The 21265-nt window shown below is 40.4% G+C and overlaps 1 long non-coding RNA gene and 1 other non-coding gene across 2 annotated transcripts in view; both read left to right on the top strand.

Annotated features, from left to right (window-relative positions):
• LOC696638 (scrapie-responsive protein 1) overlaps nucleotides 1-21265 on the top strand; it is a 136409-nt gene that overhangs the window by 73264 nt on the left and 41880 nt on the right. The window lies entirely within an intron of this gene.
• LOC114678525 (U6 spliceosomal RNA) lies at nucleotides 3651-3752 on the top strand. Its single transcript, XR_003729964.2, has one exon. It is a non-coding gene; the product is annotated as a U6 spliceosomal RNA (small nuclear RNA).

The raw sequence follows: 21265 nt of genomic DNA, 5'->3' as shown, positions 1-21265 counted from the left end.
TGGAGTACAGGCTTGATATATGGTTTGGCTCTATGTCTCCACCCAAATCTCATCTGGAATTGTAGTCTCCACATGTCAAGGGAAAGACCTGGTGGGAGGTGATTGAATCATGGGAGTGGTTTCCCTCATGGTTTTCTCATGATAGTGAGCAAGTTCTCATGAGATCTGATGGTTTTATAAGTGGCAATTTCCCCTGTGCTTGCTTTCCTCCCTGCCACCTGGTGAAGAGGTGCCTGCTTCCCCTTCACTTTTCACCATGATTGTAAGTTTCCTGAGGCCTCCCCAGCTATGCAGAGCTGTGAGTCAATTAAACCTCTTTCCTTTATAAATCACCCAGTCTCAGGTATGTTTTATAACAGTGTGAAAACAGACTAATACAAGGCTGATATGGAAACAATTTTTTAATCAGTTTAAACAGTTTTTTTCCTCAACAAACTGTATAATGTGTGACTATTCCACATACAGGAGAGGCATATCTCAGCTTCTTCTCTGCTTTCCCTATTCTATTCTGCTTTTCCTATTCCTATTCCTAGGACAGGCAAAACTGAGAAGGGTCGTGCAGGGGGAATTATCTCAGCACCTAAGATCTTTCCAGTTGAGAACACTCAAAAATGTCAAATGGCAGAATAAAATTACCAGTGAACGAAGCTATTGAGAAATATAGCCCACCTCAACATAATTCTCACAGAAGTCACAGCATGGGAAGGAGGTGTGGCACATGCCTGGCTAGCCTTGGCATGGAAGATAGTAAGCAGAACAGGTAGGAGGTGTAATCTTTATAAAAGTTCAGGAGAGAGACATTCAAGCAATTCAAGCAATTCAAGCCACATTTTTGGAATGCAAGAGCCAAGAGGCCAGTGCAAGAGCAGCAAGGTCTGGTGCAGACAGAGACACGATGACTTTGTGACAAGGCCAGCTATGCCCTGGGAGACCAAGAGATACAAACCAAAAAAAAAAAAAAGATTTATCATGTATGCTCTGCAGAAAGGCCTTATCATCTGTCACATTCCGGTATTTTCAGCCACACTTGCATACAGGGATAGCCACAGTGTCAACAGTATCATCCTTGACTACAAAGGATGACAGTGACAAATCTCAGGGTCCTTTGAATTTGAAGATAACATTGTTCACTACTGTAAATGCCAGACTTTTATTGTCAACAGAGTTTCTCAAGTTATTTATGCCTGCAACAACTTGTGTTAGATCACACGCCTCTTTCAGCTGCTTCCCTGAGATGTGTTATAGTGAAAGTGAGGGTGTTGTCAGCAGTAACATGTCCTACATTGCCTAAACGACCACTGAAATTGGAGTTCCCAAACGTACACTGGAGACCTCTCACTTTGTTAGCCTCTCCACTTTAGCCTGTCTCTGTGATTCCCTTGGGAACTTAGCAACTTTGCAAAATGCTATCTCATTCTTTATTCTGGAAACTGAAAATCTTCCAAAAGAATACTTTCTGAGACTCTTTAAACGCGTGGTCCTAAACCATTCCTGTAGAGATTTTGGAAGAACCTGTACAAGGAGGCTATTGTATGCATATACAAATAAATGACACAACTCAATGGTTTAATACTACCTGCCAAGTTAAACTACTGCAGAGCAGCTGTGCATATTTAAAATGATGCCTGGCACAACTAGAGATCCATAAATCATCAGCTGCATACTTTCATCCAATTAAGAGAGTTAAGTAAGAAAAAATCCACAAATTAAGATGTGTGTAAGGACATAGATGACATCGTCATTCCTCTCAGAATGCAAAAATAAATAAAAATAAAAATAAATCCTCATTGTGCTGATGTTAAAGGCTAGAGTTACTTTTCTAGGGACACAACTTTTCCGGTGTTTCAAATCCTGGCATAAAATCTTGTTCACAGAAGGGTCATTTCAGGCTTGTCGGTTTTCTTTCTGTAAATACTAGAGCAAAACAGAAGTAATGACTTAAACTGAAAAGCAATCCTTCAGCAAGAGAGGATGGGTAAGCCAGGATCCTAAGGTTTCCCTGGGACAATGATAGCCATTTCATAGGATTGGAGCACTGTCTCTGGGCAGTGAATCCCTTTGTTCTGGTTTGTCTGTAGCACAAAGATGTTCAAGAGGATGGCAGATGGCCAGGCCAGCAGATGCCTCATTCCAACTCCGGCTGGCCTTGGGTTTATAGGTTTGGCTAGAGAAGCCAGAGCAAACCAAAATGAAGAGAAGTTGCATTATTATAATTTGGGTCGCTGTAGGATAAGGTGATCCACCATCCTGATTGTCTTTTTTATTTTGAGACAGAGTTTCACTCTTGTTGCTCAGGCTGGAGTGCAGTAGTGCTCCACTGGAAACTCTGCCTCCCTGGTTCAAGTGATTCTCCTGCCTCAGCCTCCCGAGTAGCTGGGATTACAGGTGCATGCCACCACGCCCAGCTAATTTTGTATTTTTAGTAGATACAGAGTTTTACCATGTTGGCTAGGTTGGTCTCTAACTCCTGACCTCAGGTGATTGCCTGCCTCAGCCTCCCAAAGTGCTGGGATTACAGGGATTAATTAACACAAATAACTACAAAAGTTCTTATCCTCCTGACAACTGTCATGCTTTGGTACACAGCAGAAGTACTTTATATGTGCTTCTCATTTTGTGTCACAGAATATTAAAAACATGTACACTGTGCTTGCTTCAGCAGCACTTATACTACAATTAGAAACTAAAAGTGAGCCACCGCGCCCGGCCAGATCCTGATTGTCTTGTTCAGAAAATTGAAGCCATTCTTCTTTGATGTTCACAATTTGATACGTGGTAGTTTCTCAAGCCTCATTTACAATGCGGTATCTGAAAACAAATCAGTGAACTTTGTGTTCCTGTTTCATCAAAATCCATCGATCCATCTTGCACAAATGTTGACATATTACAATCGCAATCATTAATAACAATATCGCTGATCTCATCCGAAATGTCTCTAAGTATTGGGAAGCTGCGATGGACTGAATGTTTGCGTCTTCCTAAAATTCACATGTTCAAATCCTAATCCCAGTGTGATGGTATTTGGAGGTGGGATCTTTGGGAGATAGTTAAGTCATGAGGTGTAACTCTCATAAATGGGATTAGTGGCATTATAGGAAGAAACCAGAAAGCTAGCTAGCCCTCTTGTGAGGACACAGCAAGAAGGTGGCTGTCTATAAATCAGGAAGAGAGCCCTCATCAAAAACCCTGCGATGCTAACACCCTAATCGTGGACTTCCAGCCTCCAGCACTGTGAGAAAAAAATGTCTGTTGTTAAGCCAGCTGACCTATGGCCATTTGTTATGGCAGCCTGAACTGCCTAAGACAGAAGCTATGAAGCTCACAGTGGCAGATAAAAATTTTCTAAAATTCATATTTTCACTTGTAAACTCAAGATTTTATCACTGACAACATTCCTTGAAGTGACTGTCTCACGTGGTTCATTTTAGAGAAAATATCTGCCAAAATTCAATCCAAATAACCATAGTCCATCAGTCATTCTTTCAAGTAAAGATGGCAGTCTATGAAAAAAATGAGGCTTGTTAAGCTCATAACACAAATAAGCACGAAAGTTCTTATCCGTCTGACAACCGTCTTGCTTTGGTACACAGCAGAAGTACTTTATATGTGCTTCTTATTTTGTGTCACAGAATATTAGAAACGTGTACACTGTGCTCGCTTCAGCAGCACTTATACTAAAATTGGAATGACACAGACAAGCAGGACCCTTGCACAAAGATGACATGCAAATTTGTGCAGAGTTCTATATTCTGCTTTCCTTTTCTAATGTTTATGGGTATGGAAACTGAGCTGTGATGAGTGAGGTAACGTGCCTAATTGAGGAAGCTTCTGGCTTCAAATCCTACTCCCAACTCCTCCTCCAAAACCAAAACATATATATATTCAAGGTCGAGATTTAATAAAAGCAATAATTTTATTGATTCTTTTATGACCATTCTTCATTAAAATTGGCTTTTTCCCCCTTGAGTGCTTAGCATCAAAGAATGCAGTGACTATTAGTAGAGTTAGGTGTCACTGCCTTGTTTCATGCTGAAGTGCCAGCAGTTTTAACCAGCTTTTGCACCATCAATGCAAACATCAACTAAGTGAAAAAGGCAAATACATAATGTCTTAGTATTATTACAAAATGGTTTTGACCTCATAGACCCTCTGAAACTTAATGCTTATGTTGGAAGCAGGGTCATCATAAAGAAAATAAATGATTATTAGCATTCCCAGGGACACAACAGGGGAACTATTACCTTATACTTCTGTATCATCTGATCCTTTATGATTTTTGTAGTTCTAAAAAAATGAACAAATAATATACCTGGAAGTGTCTTCATTAAAAAGGGGGAGGGGACCTGAATGATGTCTCAAGAACTTATCACGTGAACCCAAATCTCCTTAAAATTCACCTTAAAGTCCAGGTGCAGTGGCTCATGCCTGTAATCCCAGCACTTTGGGAGGCCAAAGTAGGTGGATCATGAGGTCAGGAGTTCAAGACCAGCCTGGCCAACATGGTGAAACTCCACCTCTACTAAAAACACAAAACTTAACCAGGTGTGGTGGCATGCACCTGTAGTCCCAGCTACTCTGGAGGCTGAGGCAGGAGAATCGCTTGAACCTCAGAAGCAGAGGTTGCAGTGAGCCGAGATCCCACCACTGCACTCCAGCCTAGAAGACAGAGCAAGACTCCATCTCAAAAAAAAAAAAAAAAAAAGGCTCCTTAAAGAGCGTTATGAAAATGTCTCCTAAAAATCCTAATGGATTCAGTGACTTGCATGAGTATTTTCTTTTTTTTTTTTTTAGCAAATTTTTTTTTATTATTATACTTTAAGTTATAGGGTACATATGCACAATGTGCAGGTTTGTTACGTATGTATACATGTGCCATGTTGGTGTGCTGCACCCATCAACTCGTCAGCATGAGTATTTTCTGTATTTTCTGTAGTAAAACAATGTAGAGATTATGAAGATGTAAGATAAGGACTTCATATAATGTATATATATATATACACATATTAATTTCAGTTTGGTGTAGCTAATTATGTTGTTCGAATTCATCAATTTATATGTACTATAAAAACTTTATATAAATGTAGCTGATTTGACATGGCATTTTTTTATCATTTCAGTTAAAAATTGGACACTGTATTCTTTATCAGAAATGTAATTCAAAGCGTATGACTTTTCCCCATAGAGAAGCCAAACTCAACTTATATCATTTTGGTATCATTTTAACATCTTCTTCCAGGAATACAACAGTATCAATTACTATGCTTTCTTGGAAGGAAGAAAAAGACTAAATGGCTTACACAGAAGGACATTTATTAATTTCCATAGTTTGGAGACCAGAATAGCGTGGGTTCCAGGTCATGTAGGTCAGGGTCTCTCTTCTTGGCGATTCTCTCAGCCTGTTGTCCTGCGTCAGGTAGGTGGCACAATGCCTGCTCCCACCACAACAAGATGCAGAGGAAAACAAGGGAGAGGCTCTAACTGTGCCTCTTTAGAATTAAGGAAACCTTTCCCAGAGGTCCCCACTATATTTCCTTCATGTTTCCTTAACCAAGATTGGGTCACATGCACACGTCATTTTGACCAAGTCACTGTTGAGGGAAATAGTATGACCAGCATTGATTGAAACCAGAAATCAGAAAACTACAACCAAAGGCTAAAGCCGGCCTAGAGCCTATTGTTGTAAATAAAGTTTTATTGTAACACAGCCATACTAATTCATTTATATATTGTCTATGGCTGCTTTCTCATGCAACTGCACAGTACAATGGTTGTAACAGAGATCATGTGCCTGCAAAGCCTAAATATGCACTATGTCCTTTATGGAAAATGTTTGCTGACTGTTGGTGTACAGAATTATTCAAGGAAGAATAGATGATGACAAGTTAACCACAATGACCCCTACAAGATAGAGTAGTTCTAAAAAAAAAAAAAAAACAAGCTCCTGGCCAGGAGCTGTGGCTCACGCCTGTAATCCCAGCACGTTGGGAGGCCGAGGCGGATGAATCACCCAAGGTCAAGAGTTTGAGACCAGCCTGGTCAACATGGTGAAATCTCATTTCTACTAAAAATACAAAAATTAGCCAGATGTGGTGGCGGGCACCTGGGATTCCAGCTACTTCAGAGGCTGAGACAGTAGAATCTCTTGAAACTGGAAGGCAGAGGTTGCAGTGAGCCGAGTTCTCACCATTGCACTCCAGCCTGGGTGATGAGAGTGAAACTCCATCTCAAACACACACACACACACACACACACACACACACACACACACAGACACAAGCTCTTTGCCCTTGAAATGTTAAGATAAAGCTAATAGTATATATGACACAGTCCTGAACATATAAATTATGTGTCAAAGATTGCAAGTGCTGTAAAAATGCAGAGGAATCCAAGCGCAGTGATGCAAGCTTGTAGTCCCAGGTATTCAGAAGGCTGAGGTGGAGGACTATTTGAGCTCAGGAGTTCAAGGGCAACCGAGAAACATAACAAGACCCCTTCTCTTAAAAAAAAAAAAAAGATTCAGAACAGAAAGTGATCACTAAAGACAAGGCAAAAGTATTTTCAGTTCAAGACCGGCCTGGACAACAAAACAAGACCCCTTCTCTTAAAGAAAAAATTCCAAAGAAAAAGTGATCAATAAAGGCAAAGTGATAATATTTTTAAAGTACACAAATTCTCCCCTAAAATGTTTCATGAGCCACCCGTACAGAATGCTGGTCTATTTTGACTTAGCTTCCTTGTGTTTTAGTGTTTTAGTGTTTTCTATTGACAGGCAGGTGAGCAGCATACCAAGGGGCAGTCTGGCATCCTTCTGTTTGTGGACACTATTACAGTATTACAGGCCCTGTTTTCCCCCAGGCTTTCTTATGTCTTCTTTAACCTTAATCATTGCATAATACAAGGGCTCATTCTAGATAAAAATGTACAAATTTTATCTTTGTTGTCCAGCTGTGTTGATACAAGTCTCGTATCATTTCCTTTCTATTCTGTGATATTTTTCTCCCCTTTCCACCTATTAGAATGTCTTACACAGATTTTATAAGATCCGAAAAGCATTCATGGTAGGAGGTAATACTAGAAGCCTCACTCCAGTCAGCAGGATATGCATTAAAGAGAATAGAAAATCCTTGCGTTAACTAGAAAGGAATCGGTGTCTACTTCTTGTTATCCTCAAAATTACCACTTTTAGGTACTTTCCTAACCTCATACTTCAAATGTGCACTATTACACCTCAAGCATTGCACTGAAAGACAAATACTGAATGGTGCTATGGTTTGAATGTCCCCTCTAAAACTCATGTTGAAATTTAATTGCCTATGTAATGGATTGGAAGATGGGGCCCTTAAGAGGTGATTAGGTTGTGAGGATCCTGACCTCATGAATAGATTAATGCCAGTGTGTTAATTACCTCAGGGGTGGGCTCCTGATCAAAGGATAAAGTTCAGACCCCATTTCTCTTTGTCCCACATGTTCACTTGCCCTTCCACAATCATATGACACAGCAAGAAGGCCCTCACCAGATGCAGCCCTTTGATATTGGATTTTCCAGCCTCCAGAACTGTGAGCCAAGTAAAGTTCTGGTCTTCACAAATTACTCAGTCTGTGGTGTTCTATTATAGCATCAGAAAACAGACTAAGACAAATGGATAGAAAAACATGGAGACATGCTCTTCAAATTCCTATCCCATCTGCTCTACAGGACTCCTCAGAACACTAAGTTTGAACATTAGGTCATGACTTCAGATATCTCGTGAGTTCCTTGAGATGAGAACTAGATGGGAAGCAGTTGTAGTAGTTTGAAGAAAAGAGAAAGATCTTGCATCATCTGTTCCATCACATGATCCCAAATGTATTTGTCCCAGTAGTGACTCTCACTCAGGCCATTAGCAGGAAGCTCTAAGAGGCACGTCGGAGACATGGTTGCTCCTAGGAAGTTGCATGTCGTCACTCTAAACCTAAAATATAGATGAGGATCTTCTTTCTAGCAGAAATAAGGCAAGGCAGTAGAGATCCCAACAAGGTTAAATATTAAATTTCAAAGCTGAGAATGAATCAAAGGCCTGAAATTAAGTCCATTTCAGAGATCCAGGCAGGCAAGTTCCCAGAGTGCAACTGTCAGGGAATTTAAGATCCAAAATATTTCTTCCTGTCCAAGAATGTTTAAACCTTTTTATTCAATTCAATAACTATTTCTTGAGTGATTATTGTGAGCCAGAAGTTGAACTATATGTGGGATAGAGCCATAAACAAAGTCAACATGGTCTCCTTTGCTATGGATTTTACGGTCTATCATGTATATTACTTGTTTTGCTTTCCCTTTTTAGAATGCAGACTTTATTTTTTAAATTGAGAGGCAGGGTCTTGCTGTGTTGCTCAGGCTGGAGTGCAGTGGCATGATCATAGCTCACTACAGCCTTGAACTCCTGGCTGATCCTCCTGCTTCAGCCTTCCAAAGTACTGGGATCACAGGTGTAAGCCACTGCACCCAGCCTAGACTACAGACTTTTTGAGGACAAGACTTATATTGTATTCATCTTCTTAATTGCCTCACACCTAGCAGAGTGGTTTACACGTAGTTAATACTCAAAAAAGTTTACGGAATTAATGAATGACTTGACTGAATAAATGAAGTCAGTTCTGATCCTAATACAGTGATCCTTTATACTTTTTTTATGAGCAAAAGTAGTCCCAGACCCAAAATTAGAGAAAAATAAGAGGACTACAGGTGTTCCACGTTTAGTTAGAATCAGGACAGAGGGGCTGGGACTACAGAGAGATTCTGGCACCAGGAAGTGTTAATGCGATATATATTTAGCACATGGACTCTAAATATTTCACAGCTGAGACTACAGTAGGATTGCCTGGATTAGAGCCGTGACGGAGACTGCCACAGGAAAAAGACAAAGTAAATGTTTGAGACTGAACCTGCTGTTAACTAAAATAAGTGACACAATAAAATTTTGTGTGTAGAAGGTATTTTTAGCCTCCTTTACGTGTATTACACATGTTTAGGTGATGAACCGTCTTATTTCTCTTTTAACTTTCATTTATCCTTCAGGATACAGCTCAGCTACCATCTTCTTTTCTAGGAAACATCCTTTGATCATCTTTCTGACTTGCCCTCATCTGAACTCAATGCCCTATACTGCTTTGAATAGTTCCTTCCAACCCCCAAATTCATGACTACCGTGAAACTGTGGAGGTGACCTTATTTGGAAATGAGTAGTTTCAGACCCAATCAAGTTAAGATTAGATCATACTGGATTAGGGTGGGTACTAAATTCAGTGTGACTGGTGTCCTTATAAGGAAGGGGAAATTTGGACACACATAGAAGAGAAAGCCGTATGAAGATGAAGGTGGAGATCAGAGTGATGCATCTAGAGGCCAGTGAATGCCAGAGATTCTCAGCAGCTACCAGAGGCTAGAAGATGGAGGAAGGATGCTTCCCTAGAGATTTCAGGGGGAAGGTGACCCTGTTGACATGTTGATTTTGAACTTCCTGCCTCCAGAACTATGAGAGCATACATGTCTGCTAGTTGGTTTGTAGTGATGAGGTACAGCAGCCCTAGGAAACCAGTAGAGAGCCCTCTCCTCTTACATCCACCTATGCTCAACACCACCACACCATATTGAATATGTCTTTTTGTGTATATTTCTCCCCTCCCACATTATGACTTCTTGGAGAGAAAAGCATAGCTTACTGATTTCTGTGTCCTCAGCACCTAACACACTATCTGTCAAAATAAATGTTATTAAAGTAAACCGATTGAGCCAGGACTGGCAATTCCAAATGTCCAACAAAATTCAAATTTGCCATGCCTGCCAAAATTTCAAATTCCCACTAACCCATGTCAAAGCCATGCCCACTCCCCTAGAATTAGCCTACATATTCCACGGTAAGGAGTAGGAGAGAAGTAACAAAATATGGAAAAGCAAATTTATTACTACTTTGTAAAGCCTTTAGTAGATGAAAAATGTTTCAATCCACACGGATTCTGTAGAGGGCAAAAGTTAGAAATGAAATTCTTTACGGTAAACATACTACTAACCACTCCCCTAAACCATTGTGTGTGAAAAACAAACAAAAAGAAACCTGTAGGGTTTCTCATTTGCCAGGCAGTGAAAATAGAGAGAAACTGAGTTTGCTTAAATACACCAAAAAACTAATTTTGACAGAAATATCACCATATTTTTGCCGAAATACAGCTGACACATCAGAAAGACTTCTCTGAAGCTTCACCTAGAGATGTTCACAAGTTGACTAGTTGGATTTAGAGCTGCAAAAGAAGTACCCCTATTACAACCTGAGAGGAAAATCATTTCCATGCAGACAGTGTCATGTGTCCTTGTTCAAAAAAAGAAGGAAGAATCATTAAGCACGTCACTACCTCAAGTACCTCAAGTATCTGACAGGAACATCTGATTAGTTGAGTCAGGCCACATGCCCGTGTTTTTGCCAGAGAGAAGGGACAAGAATTATCTGTCCACCTTTACCTATCATGGTAGGAGGGGAGGACATATCTCCACCTATTTGCCCCAAGTAAGAAAACTTTTATATTTCTAAATACAGCTTTCTCTATCTTTGCAATTACATATTTATAATAGTTTTTGAAATAATATAATAATGTATATTATTATATATTTGTATTGTATATGTAATACATATAATTATACGTGTATAATGCATATCTATAAAAAAATATTTTTTTTTAAACAGGGCCTCTCTCTGTTGCCCAGGCTGAAGTGCAATGGTACAATCAAGGCTCACTGCAGCCTTGACCTCTCAGGCCCAAGTGATCCCTGCCTCAGCTTCCCAAGTAGCTGGGACCACAGGTGTCCTCCATTGTACTTGACTAGTATTTTAAATTTTTTGTAGAGACAGGGTCATCCTATGATGACCAGGCTCATCGCAAACCCCTGAACTCCTCTGATCCTTCCACAGCAGCATCCCAAAGTGCTGGGATTACAGGCCTGAAAATCTTTAACACAAAAAAGGTTTATTCTTGGATCATTTAAATGGGTATTCCTGACTCGTTGGAAGTGTTCTTCCAAGCAGTAATGTTTTGGGACCCAGGTTCCTTCCATCTTGTGACTCTGCCATTTTCAACTGTTTCCAAGAGGCCTGAACTTATGTTCATTAATCTGGAAGAAGAGGAAAGAAAGCACATGGATAATCACTCCTGGGAGGCTCGTAGGAGGACAGACCCAGAGGTGTATACATCACTTCTGCGCACATTCTATGCACTAGGACTCAGACTCATGGCCACTTCTAATTGGAACTGTTCTTCGGAAACCACGTAGGTGTCCAGGAAGAAGAGGAACCCGGTTTGGTGAACAACCAACACAGTCTCTGTCTTATTATCTACAATAATGATTGTCCACTACAACATCTTAATATTTTATGAAGTCTTAAATAGAAAGAAGTGAAATATCATGATCAAGCTTTGCAAGAATTAGGTAGATCTATGAAGTCCCAAAAGCAATAATTGAAAGAAAAAAACTGAATTAAAAAAATACAAGATTTATTGAAAAATGTCAGCTTTGATAAAAACAGGGCCTGCAAATATTTAGAATTCCATCAAACATTTAGATGGTGTTTTTCTGACTTTCTCCTGGATGTTTGTTATTAAGAAAGTAATGGTTGTTCATGTCCTTTGTAGGGACATGGATGAAGCTGGAAACCATCATTCTCAGCAAACTATCACAAAGACAAAAAACCAAACACCGCATGTTCTCACTCATAGGTGGGAATTGAACAATGAGAACACCTGGACACAGGAAGGGGAACATCACACACCGGGGCCTGTTGGGTGGGGGGAAGCGGGAGGGATAGCATTAGGAGATATACCTAACGTAAATAACAAGTTAATGGGTGCAGCACACCAACATGGCACATGTATACATATGTAACAAACCTGCACGTTGTGCACATGTACCCTAGAACTTAAAGTATAATAATTTTTAAAAAGTTTAAAAAAAGAAACTCATGATTAATATATTAGTCATTGTTTAATCAATTTGTTGCTGAGTTCATTATTTTATCAAAACAATCTCATTTCCAATCAAAGTTTAAAATTTAAAATAATATAAATATAACAGATGACAGCAATTTTGATTGAGATTTAGTTTTAAACTGCAGGCTCCCTTATAAAACGCTTAGTGGGTCAGACAGAGTGGCTTATGTCTGTAATTCCAGCAATTTGGGAGGCAGAGGTGGGCAGATAGCTTGAACCCAGGATTTCGCGACCAGCCTGAGCAACATGGCAAAATCCCGTCTCTATAAAAAATACAAAAAAAAAAAAAAATTATCTGGGCATGGTAGCAGAGGCCTGTAGTCCCAGTTACTACAGAAGCTGAAGTAGGAGAATCACCTGAGCCCGGGAAGTCAACACTGCAGTGAGCCCGTATCATGCCACTGCACTCCAGCCTGGGCAACGCTCATGACACCCTGTCTCCAGAATTAATTAATTAATTAATTAAAAAATTAAAAAGCTCAGTTGTCAACGTTAGGTTACCAGTTTTTGCTATGAGAATGGCTGAAGCTACACAACCACCATTTTGATCAAACCAGTTGACCTTTCTGATAGCGTCCATAGCAAAACTACGAAGTCTTGGTGTTTCTTGGAATGATGTGGTATAGCAGGCCTTATGGATCAACTGAAGGAAAGCTAAGTTCACTGTGACATTTGAAACTGTTCTCTTTATGCATCTTGGCACTGCCTACGTTTTCTGTTTTATTGTTGCTGCTGTTTTTAAATCGGTGCTTCTACACTGTCTTTTCCTGGAATTAAGATTAAGGTAGCCAGGTGGGGACTATGTCTAAATTGTATATCTTTAATATATAAAGGGAAAGATTGTCATCAGCCTGCTTAAAAGATAGCATACATGAACTCAAACAAGATCAGCCTTTGGTAATTCCTAGCTTCTGGTGTAGCTTTTCTTTTTTTCCGTTTTCTTTTCAGCTAATGTATGACCCTAATAAATTACCACTCTAATTGGGTGTTTGCTCAGTCAATTCAAAAACAGAGTTATTTAGGAGGGCAAATGAGTGAATAAGACCTTTTGTTTTTCTTAAGGCATCTCTTAAAACCTAAACGTTAATTACAAACCATTATTACAAACCTTCTTCCCTTATTTCATGACATCGGTGGCTAAATGTTTGGGCCTTTCTTTGGGTGTAAGTTATTGTGTTAAGTACTGCCAGATCAAGTAAGTGGTATGTGCTTTATTAAATATGCTGTTCAGCAAGCAAGGTTTGAAAAATTAGAAAGTATGCCCAAACTGTTTTGTTTTGACCTACTCTGTGTGTGTGTGTGTATTTTGGTTTGTTTTGTGTGTCTTACATAGTAAATTGTCCTAAGATTGCTCGGTAACACAACTTCATGCTCTGGGAAGGTGGGGTAACATTTGCTTCTTCTCTAAATTTAGTCAGCAGAGAGCATATAATAGACCAAAGACAGGAAAGCAGGAGGTGATGTTAGCATAAAGAGAGACTGCCTTTTCTGTCTTCCTGGATTCCACAGAGAAGAATCGCAGCCTCATTACTGAGCAATGAATGTTTCCGGTTAGTTTGGGTGTGGAAGCAAATGAGAAGGGGAGAGGGGAAAGCCAGCAGCAGGCTTGGACGGCTAACTAATCTATTACAGTCTGGGGAGATGCTTAAATGATTGAAGCGATTAAAATCAACACACCTGGAACACCAGGGGAAAAAACTGGAGAAGAGTGATTAATGAAAATCCAAACACATTAACAGTTGTAGTATCTACATGAAGCCTGCGAAGTTGGTGGTTCAGCCAGGCATGAAGGCGTCTTACTCCCTTACTGAAAAACAAGTAAACGTACCCTACAACACACACAAATGATTTGTGTGCAGATGCTGACATGGCTTCCAGTTTACCCATCCCACATACACAAATAGCTTATGCACTTTTATGGGCAGTATATATGTTTATACCAAAAAGAAAGAACGCATAGAGAATGACTGTTTTGCTTCAGTGTTTGGTGAACGTTGATGGAACTTAGTGAAATAGAACATTTATGACCATGAGAAATGGCCCTCTGGGAAGTCATTTCCCTGCCCACGGCTGGAGGTAAAAGGCTGCAGTGACAGCGCCGGGTAAGAGAGGGACAGAACAATAGGTTCTGTGAGTTCGAGAAGCAGAGGTTGCCCTCACTGGGTGGGTGGTAAGAACATCAGTCCTGAGCAGCACATAACTCAGAGAGAAGTGATAGATTCGTGTGGAATGTGCACATAACAAAGGGCGTAAAGCAAGAGCAAATTATAAGTGCACTTGAATCACCCAGTGTGCTGAGGATTTTTCCTGCCAACAAGATTCCACTATTGAAAAGCCACACGCCTGGTGGATTTCCTGATCAAATCCAGAACACTAAGTAACACGAACTAACAAAATGATATAACCCAAACCAGACTCCAGCAAGCGATTGGCTGACTGAATCAATCAGAAAACGAGGAGTTTTTTCACCCTTTTAATTAAAATAATTAATTTTGGTGTTTGAATTAAAAAGAATTTTAATACAGTTAAATCATTGTGCCAATTTATTCCAGCTCTTTCACTGCCAAAACTGAAGCAGGGGCTGCTTCAGTTTCTCTGCCTTCTCTTTGTGATGACCAAGGTATAAAGATATCTGTTGCACTGAACTTGTAACTTCACATTATTCTTATATGTCTTGATCCTGAGTTATTTGTCATCCTTTTGTCGACTGTGAGCAGAAAGTCCTTGATTTTCTTAATTATGAGAGGCATGGCGACAAGACAGGGCCTGCACCAGCAGTGCCAGGGAAACACCCTTTTCCCCCTTTCATAAGAGTGTTTAAAAAACATCAAGATTCTCCTTTGCTCTGTATTTCATTTCAAAGTCACAAACCAAGAAAATGGACTCTGACTAATATTAATTCTACTCTTTTTTGCTGCCTACATTGGCGATGTTCTTATATTTATTTCATTTTCCATTCACCTGACAAGCCCCTGGCAGTCTCTGTGGATGGTTTGGAGTCAGCTGCCTGGTTACTATATCTCAGACTCACACACAGGTAACAGCCTGAGAAAAGCTTTGCACTGATGAGTGAAAGGCCCACTTTGGACCCTCATATCCCAGCATCGTGAGAGCAGGGTGCCCCTCGGAGCCCCGGTGACCCGACAGGGATGTCCAACCACCACAACAGAACTTGCCAGGACCTCCTTGGCTCTGAGGATTCATGATTGACTTTAACACTGGGTGGAGGATGATCAAAAGCCCTTCAAAAATCAGTCTCCTAGGGAAACTCCATTGTCTTTCGTCTTTTCTAGCCCAGTGTTTTCCAGACTGCCCCCTACCAAGATAGTGACTGTCAACACTGTGTTGCTCCTAGCTCCTCATACTTTAAATGGTGGTGGAGGAGAAGCTGAATCTAAGTTCTTCACACACACACATAGATATATATGCATTTTAATTAAAAGATTTTTATTCTATATAATAGTGAATCCTAAATCTATTAATCATTGGATTCCTTTGATCACATAAGGTGATTTTTCAAAAAATATCAGTTCCTAGGATCCCAATCCTAGCATCTCAATCTAAGACCCCAGCCTGAAACCCGGGGCCTGGGATCAAACTCAGCAATGTGGAATTTTAGTGCCCCCCAGATGATTCTAATAATCACCAATATTTATGAACCTGAGACTTAATTTAGTTTTTGTTTTTTTGTTTTTTTTTTTTTATTTAGAGACAGAGTCTCACTCGGCTGCCCAGGCTAGACTGCAGTGGAACGATCTTGGCTCACTGCAACCTCTGCCTCCCAGGTTCAAGCAATTCTTCTGCCTCAGCCTCCCAAGTAGCTGGAATTACAGATGCCCACAACCACACCCGGCTAATTTTTGTATTATTAGTAGATACAGGGTTTCGTCATGTTGGCCAGGATGGTATTGAACTCCTGACCTCTGATAATCCATCCGCCTAGGCCTCCCAAAATGCTAGGATTACAGGCATGAGTCACCATGCCCAGCAGTTTAGTTATTTATTAACCAAATATTTTAAAATGTATCTTTGGAAATTCCATTTAGAACATATTGCTTGCACTTCACTCCTGATTCCAATACTTTACCACGTCACACGATCTCATTCCCCTTTCTTCAAATACATCGTTTACAGTTGTGGCAAATAGAGCCCTGAGAAAGGATTCCTTTAGCTCCCTTTTCACTAAACTTATGGGATAACATAACTCTTTAAATCAAAAAGGAATTCATAATTCTACTTTTTTACTGCAACCCAGATCATCTCCTATTATCTCAAGGAATGTTGTAAAATTTTTGAAACGAAATTCCTCTGAGTTCCTTAAATTTCTAACATTTGAAAAACACTACTTTAGATTCAAGGAAAGAATTCAAGGCTTCTCCTCCCGTCTCCTCTACCCACCCTCCTACCCTTGCCCCATCTCAGAGCCACTCCTGTGGAGGACTGTATTCTTTTCCATCGAGGTCCAGTCGAGAAAATGGACACCACATTAGGTATTTTAACAGAGGGAATTTGATATGGGAAATTTATTACAGAGGTTGAAAGGCTAAAAAGCAAAAAGAGGCACTAAGATAACAGAGATAGACGGAAGCAACTACCACTCTTGGGGAAGAGGTTGGAGTTTCCAGAACTGTAAGTTGGATGAGAACCTCATAGAGCAGGGACCCATGTCTTGAGCTGGGGCCGCTGCCAAGTCATTGCTGATACATCAGGAGCTTGTAGGACAAGTGTCCTGGATCTGGGGCTCTGACCTCCGAGGGAGGCGCTAGCTGGAGGCCACTGCTCTTCAGACAGATTGCAGTGAGGTTCTAAGAGCAAGGAAAGAAACTGAAGACAGAAGATGACTACTGCTGCCCAGAGAAAGGCCACTGATAGGGTGACACCTAGAAACAGCAAGCAAACAGGAAGAAGGAAAATCCCTGTCCCGCCTGCAGCCCAGAGTCCCCATAGGGCATCCTAAGAGGAAGTTCACCGACCAAGCAAAATACACTTTTCAGAGTCTTGGCCCTTGCATCGCAGAGCAGAGTGTACAGGGCAGGCTGTGTCACTGAGATTCATCCAGCACAGGATCAGACAATCTCTTGGGTCAGAAGAGCAGCAGAACTTGGCATTGGCAGACACAACAAGGTTAAAAGCTTCTGTTTACGTGACTATGTTTTTTTGGAAGGTCAAATACATTTGGGAAAACTATCTTTATAATTTGGAGTATCACAAAGCCTATCAGCATATCAAAGGATCAGAGAAGTCTTGCAGTAAAGGAAACTGCTTTATTTTGTTTAATTATTTCTAAAATTTATTCAGTGTGAATCCCTACCCCACTCACACACACATATAATATTCCTCAGAACATGCAAACTGTTCTAAATGCTGCTCTAAAAAAAGTTACTAAAGTCCAAACTGCTTTTGTTGGTTTGCTTCTAAAGCTAGGAAAAAGAGAAAGAATATGTATATTAAATGAAATCAAATAATTGGGAAGAAAAACAGAATATCTACAAAGTATTAAATCCAATTATGTTTTTTCATGCTTTCTGATATCTGTAAAGGGGAGATCCTCCTCTGCCCTTTACCACACCATTAGAGAAAAAAATTCCTCATGTAATCCTCAGATAAATCATGAACCACAAGCTATAACAAAGACCACCAGCTTCAACGAAATCTAAGAGAACAAGGTAGTGTTACATAAATCTGCACAAATAAATCATCACACAGCACTCCGAGATGCCCAGCTGCCTTAAACGTATAGGGTAGCTTGAAAATTATACTGCAGGGCAAAGAGTGGCTGTATTTCTACTCAAGAAGGTAAAAATAAACTCTACTCTCTCCCTTTCTATACCTTTTAGGACTATGGTTACTTTCCACTCCCTCCATGCTTGCCTCAGGCAAGAGGAGGCACCTGACAGAACCGAAACCTAGAGTGTGGCACATGGTAAACTCTGGGGAGCTGGGCTGGAAGGTCATGTAGACACAGGGGCTGAGGCCAGCATTCAGCAGATACAGGTGAATGGGTAGAAAGAGTTATCCACAAAGACAGATACTGAGATAAAAGGAATGACCAGGATGGAGGGGGTGGGGAGAGAGAGGAGAGGAGGAAGAATGAGGAGAAGGGAGGAGAGGGAGGAGAAGGAGGAGTAAGGCGAGGAAGAGGAGGAGGAATCTCCCTTTTATCGATGTCAGGAAACATGAAAGAAGAAAAAAGAAGGAAGGAAGGAAGGAAGGAAGGAAGGAAGGAAGGAAGGAAGGAAGGAAGGAAGGAAGGAAGGAAGGAAGGAAGGAAAGAAAGAAAGACGGACCTGTAAAGTATGTAGAAAGAGGGAGGGAGGGAGGGAGGGAAAAAAATTACTGCTGGCTGATTTTCCAGATCCCATGATACCAGCTTTAAATTCTTCCTACTCAACTAGAATGCTTCATTTGACAACATCACAATGTGCAACCACTATATGTATCCTCATCAAGTTATGCTAATCTGACTTTTACCTCTGAGTTGGATTTTGTCCGTGAAGACAAGTGATTCCTGTCTGGAAATCTGGAAGTTTCTTAAGCAAACAGTTTGAATTGATTTTATTTATTTAATTGACTATTCCATTCCTTATCAAAAAACAGGTACCAAAAAGTTCCAAACAGTTGAATGTGGATGAAAGTAACCATCACATGTCTTCAACACACCTCCTTGCATGGTGATGTACTACCTACAGACCTGGCATGACAGGAATTCATACTATGATAAAATATCAAGGCCCAGTTCTAGTGCTAAGAAACTTTCTGTCCCATTCATTGGGAAGATGATCAGACAGAAGACCCTGGAAGTTTTGCCTCCTATACTCACATAACAAAGGGTAGACATTCCTGGGGCAGGGATGGGAGAAACCAAACTCTAGTTAAATATCTATAGTTCAAGGCATTAAAATTTGCTATTAAAGCCCTAGCATAGTCTCTTTTATTGGATCTGGCATCACTTTACAGGCAAAGCAATACCTCTATTGGCCCAACCAGCTTCCAATCACAGACTCCTTTAAAGGTGACTTATGAACAGGTACTTATATTTGTGTTTTTTGCCTTAGAGTACACCACATCTTCTACCTTCTAAATTCACTAGCTTTGTCGTGCTTTACTTTCATTGGGTTCTTGCTGTTTCTACCCTTTTGGAATTAATCAGTCTGTTTTCCAAACTCACTTTCAGTTGGAGTACAGACTGAAACTTCCCTCTGCCTCCTGGTCCACAGTCAAAGGCCAGGAGCCCTGCCCACTACCATGCTCAGTTCCCCTGCTTGATCCCCAGACTATGCCACAGGAAGTGGTCCCTCAAATAACATGCAGTACCCCCTTGCCCATCAGTAGAACTGTTTGCCTTTTCTCTTTAACAGTTTTAAACATACTTCTTTTCTTTTTAAAAATTATTTTAGATGCCAGTGGTACATGTGCAAGTTCATCACATGGGTATACTGCATCATGCCGGGGTTTGGGCTTCTACTGAACCCATCACCCAAATCGTGAACATTGTACCCACTGGGTAGTTTAGGTAGTTTTTCAACTCTTGCCCTTTTGGAGTCCCCACTGTCTATCATTTTCATCTTTGTAAACATGTTTATTTTCTAGTCTCTCTCTAAATGAGGATCTAATTATATTGGCTGCTTTTCTGATGACTCTAGATTGTTTTTCCCTGTATTTTCTCTCTCTCGCTCGCTCTCTCTTTTTTTTTTTTTTTTTTTTTTTTGAGACAGGGCCTCACTCTGTCACCCAGGCTGGAGTACAGTGGCATGATCATGGCTTACCATAGCATCTACCTCCCAGGCTTAGGTGATTCTCTCACTTCAGCCTCCCAAGTAGCTGGGACTACAGGTACATGCCACTATACCTGGCTAATTTTTGTATTTTGTGTGGAGACATGCTGTCTCTACATGTTTCAGCATGTTGCCCAGGCAGGTCTCAAACTCCTGGGCAAAAGTGATCCTCCTGCCTGGGCCTCCTAAAGTGTTGGGATTACAGGCATATGCCAGCATGCCCTGCCTTTCCTGTATTTTGTAATTTAGAATTGTGAGTTCATGTTGGGTGGGACTTTACCTACAGGATTCCTATGCAACCTAGGTTGAAAATAAGTCTTCCTAGAGAAGGCTTTTAGTCACTCATATTAGGAGGCACCAGTATTGTTATCAACCTGAGAATGCTTTTTACATTATTTTGTGCAGAATCTAGGTCATCCAGAGAGTATAAACTCAAACTCTAAATCTGAGTGAGAGCAGCCTAGGGTTCAGGTTTCTAATATCCTCAGGATTTTCCTTTGCTTCCTCTTTTCCTAGTAGATCAGGCCAAGCGCAAAAGTTTGTCTCCTAATGGAAGAGGATGAACATTTTCAGTTCTCCTGCTTCACAGATCTACAGTAATTCAAAAGTTCTTTATTTAAGGGTCTTAAGTCTAAATTTCTGCCTTTCACAGGTCCAAAGATTTGTCTCCTGTACTTTCATGGCCATTAAAATCCAAACCCATTGTTAACTATACTGACAAAAAACTAAACCCCTAGCCATCAAATGATCAGTTTGCAGGGTATTTTCCTTACTTTCTTTGTAGCATTTAAAAGCATGCTTGTTATATTTTAGCTTATGTAAGTGATTTATAGTAAGAGAGCTTTCAGAAGACCTTAGCCACATTTCTAGAAAGCAAAGCTAATGTTATTTTTCATGTATTTATACTTTGAACATTTTTGTTCTTATTATATGTCAGGATTCCTTTGGATGTGGAGTCACTTCTGGAAATGGACTGGTTTGATAACCACATTTGATTCCTTATGGACTTACATTGAAAATGTCTTCTTAAGCAAAGTGAAAAGAAAATTTGTGCAATTATGTGCCCGTCTCAATCAACAATACAATCCATATGGAGAGAGCAGCTCCTTCTGCTCACCCCTCACGAACATGGTTCAAAATTTTCTCAGGATGGGTTCAGTGGCTCATTCCTATAATCACACGCTTTGGGAAGCTAAGGTAGGAAGATCACTTGAGGCCAGGAGTTAGAGACCAGGTTGCACAACATAGCAAGACCCTGTCTCTACATAAAAAATAAAATAAAATTAGCCAGGCATGGTGGTATGGGCCTATAGTCCCAACTACTCAGGAGGCTAAAGTGAGAGGATTGCTTGAGCCCGAGAGTTTGAAAGTTTGAAGCTATGGTAAGCTATGATGGCACCACTGCACTCCAACCTGGGTGACAGAGCAAGGTTTTGTCTCAAAAATTTTTTTTCTCATAGTCTCCAAAACAAAATAGA

The sequence above is a fragment of the Macaca mulatta genome, chromosome 5 (genome assembly GCF_049350105.2).
Source record: "Macaca mulatta isolate MMU2019108-1 chromosome 5, T2T-MMU8v2.0, whole genome shotgun sequence".
In the NCBI taxonomy this organism is placed as follows: Eukaryota; Metazoa; Chordata; class Mammalia; order Primates; family Cercopithecidae; genus Macaca; species Macaca mulatta.
Note: the sequence above shows the minus strand (reverse complement) of the source record. Positions and strands in the feature narration are given on the sequence as shown.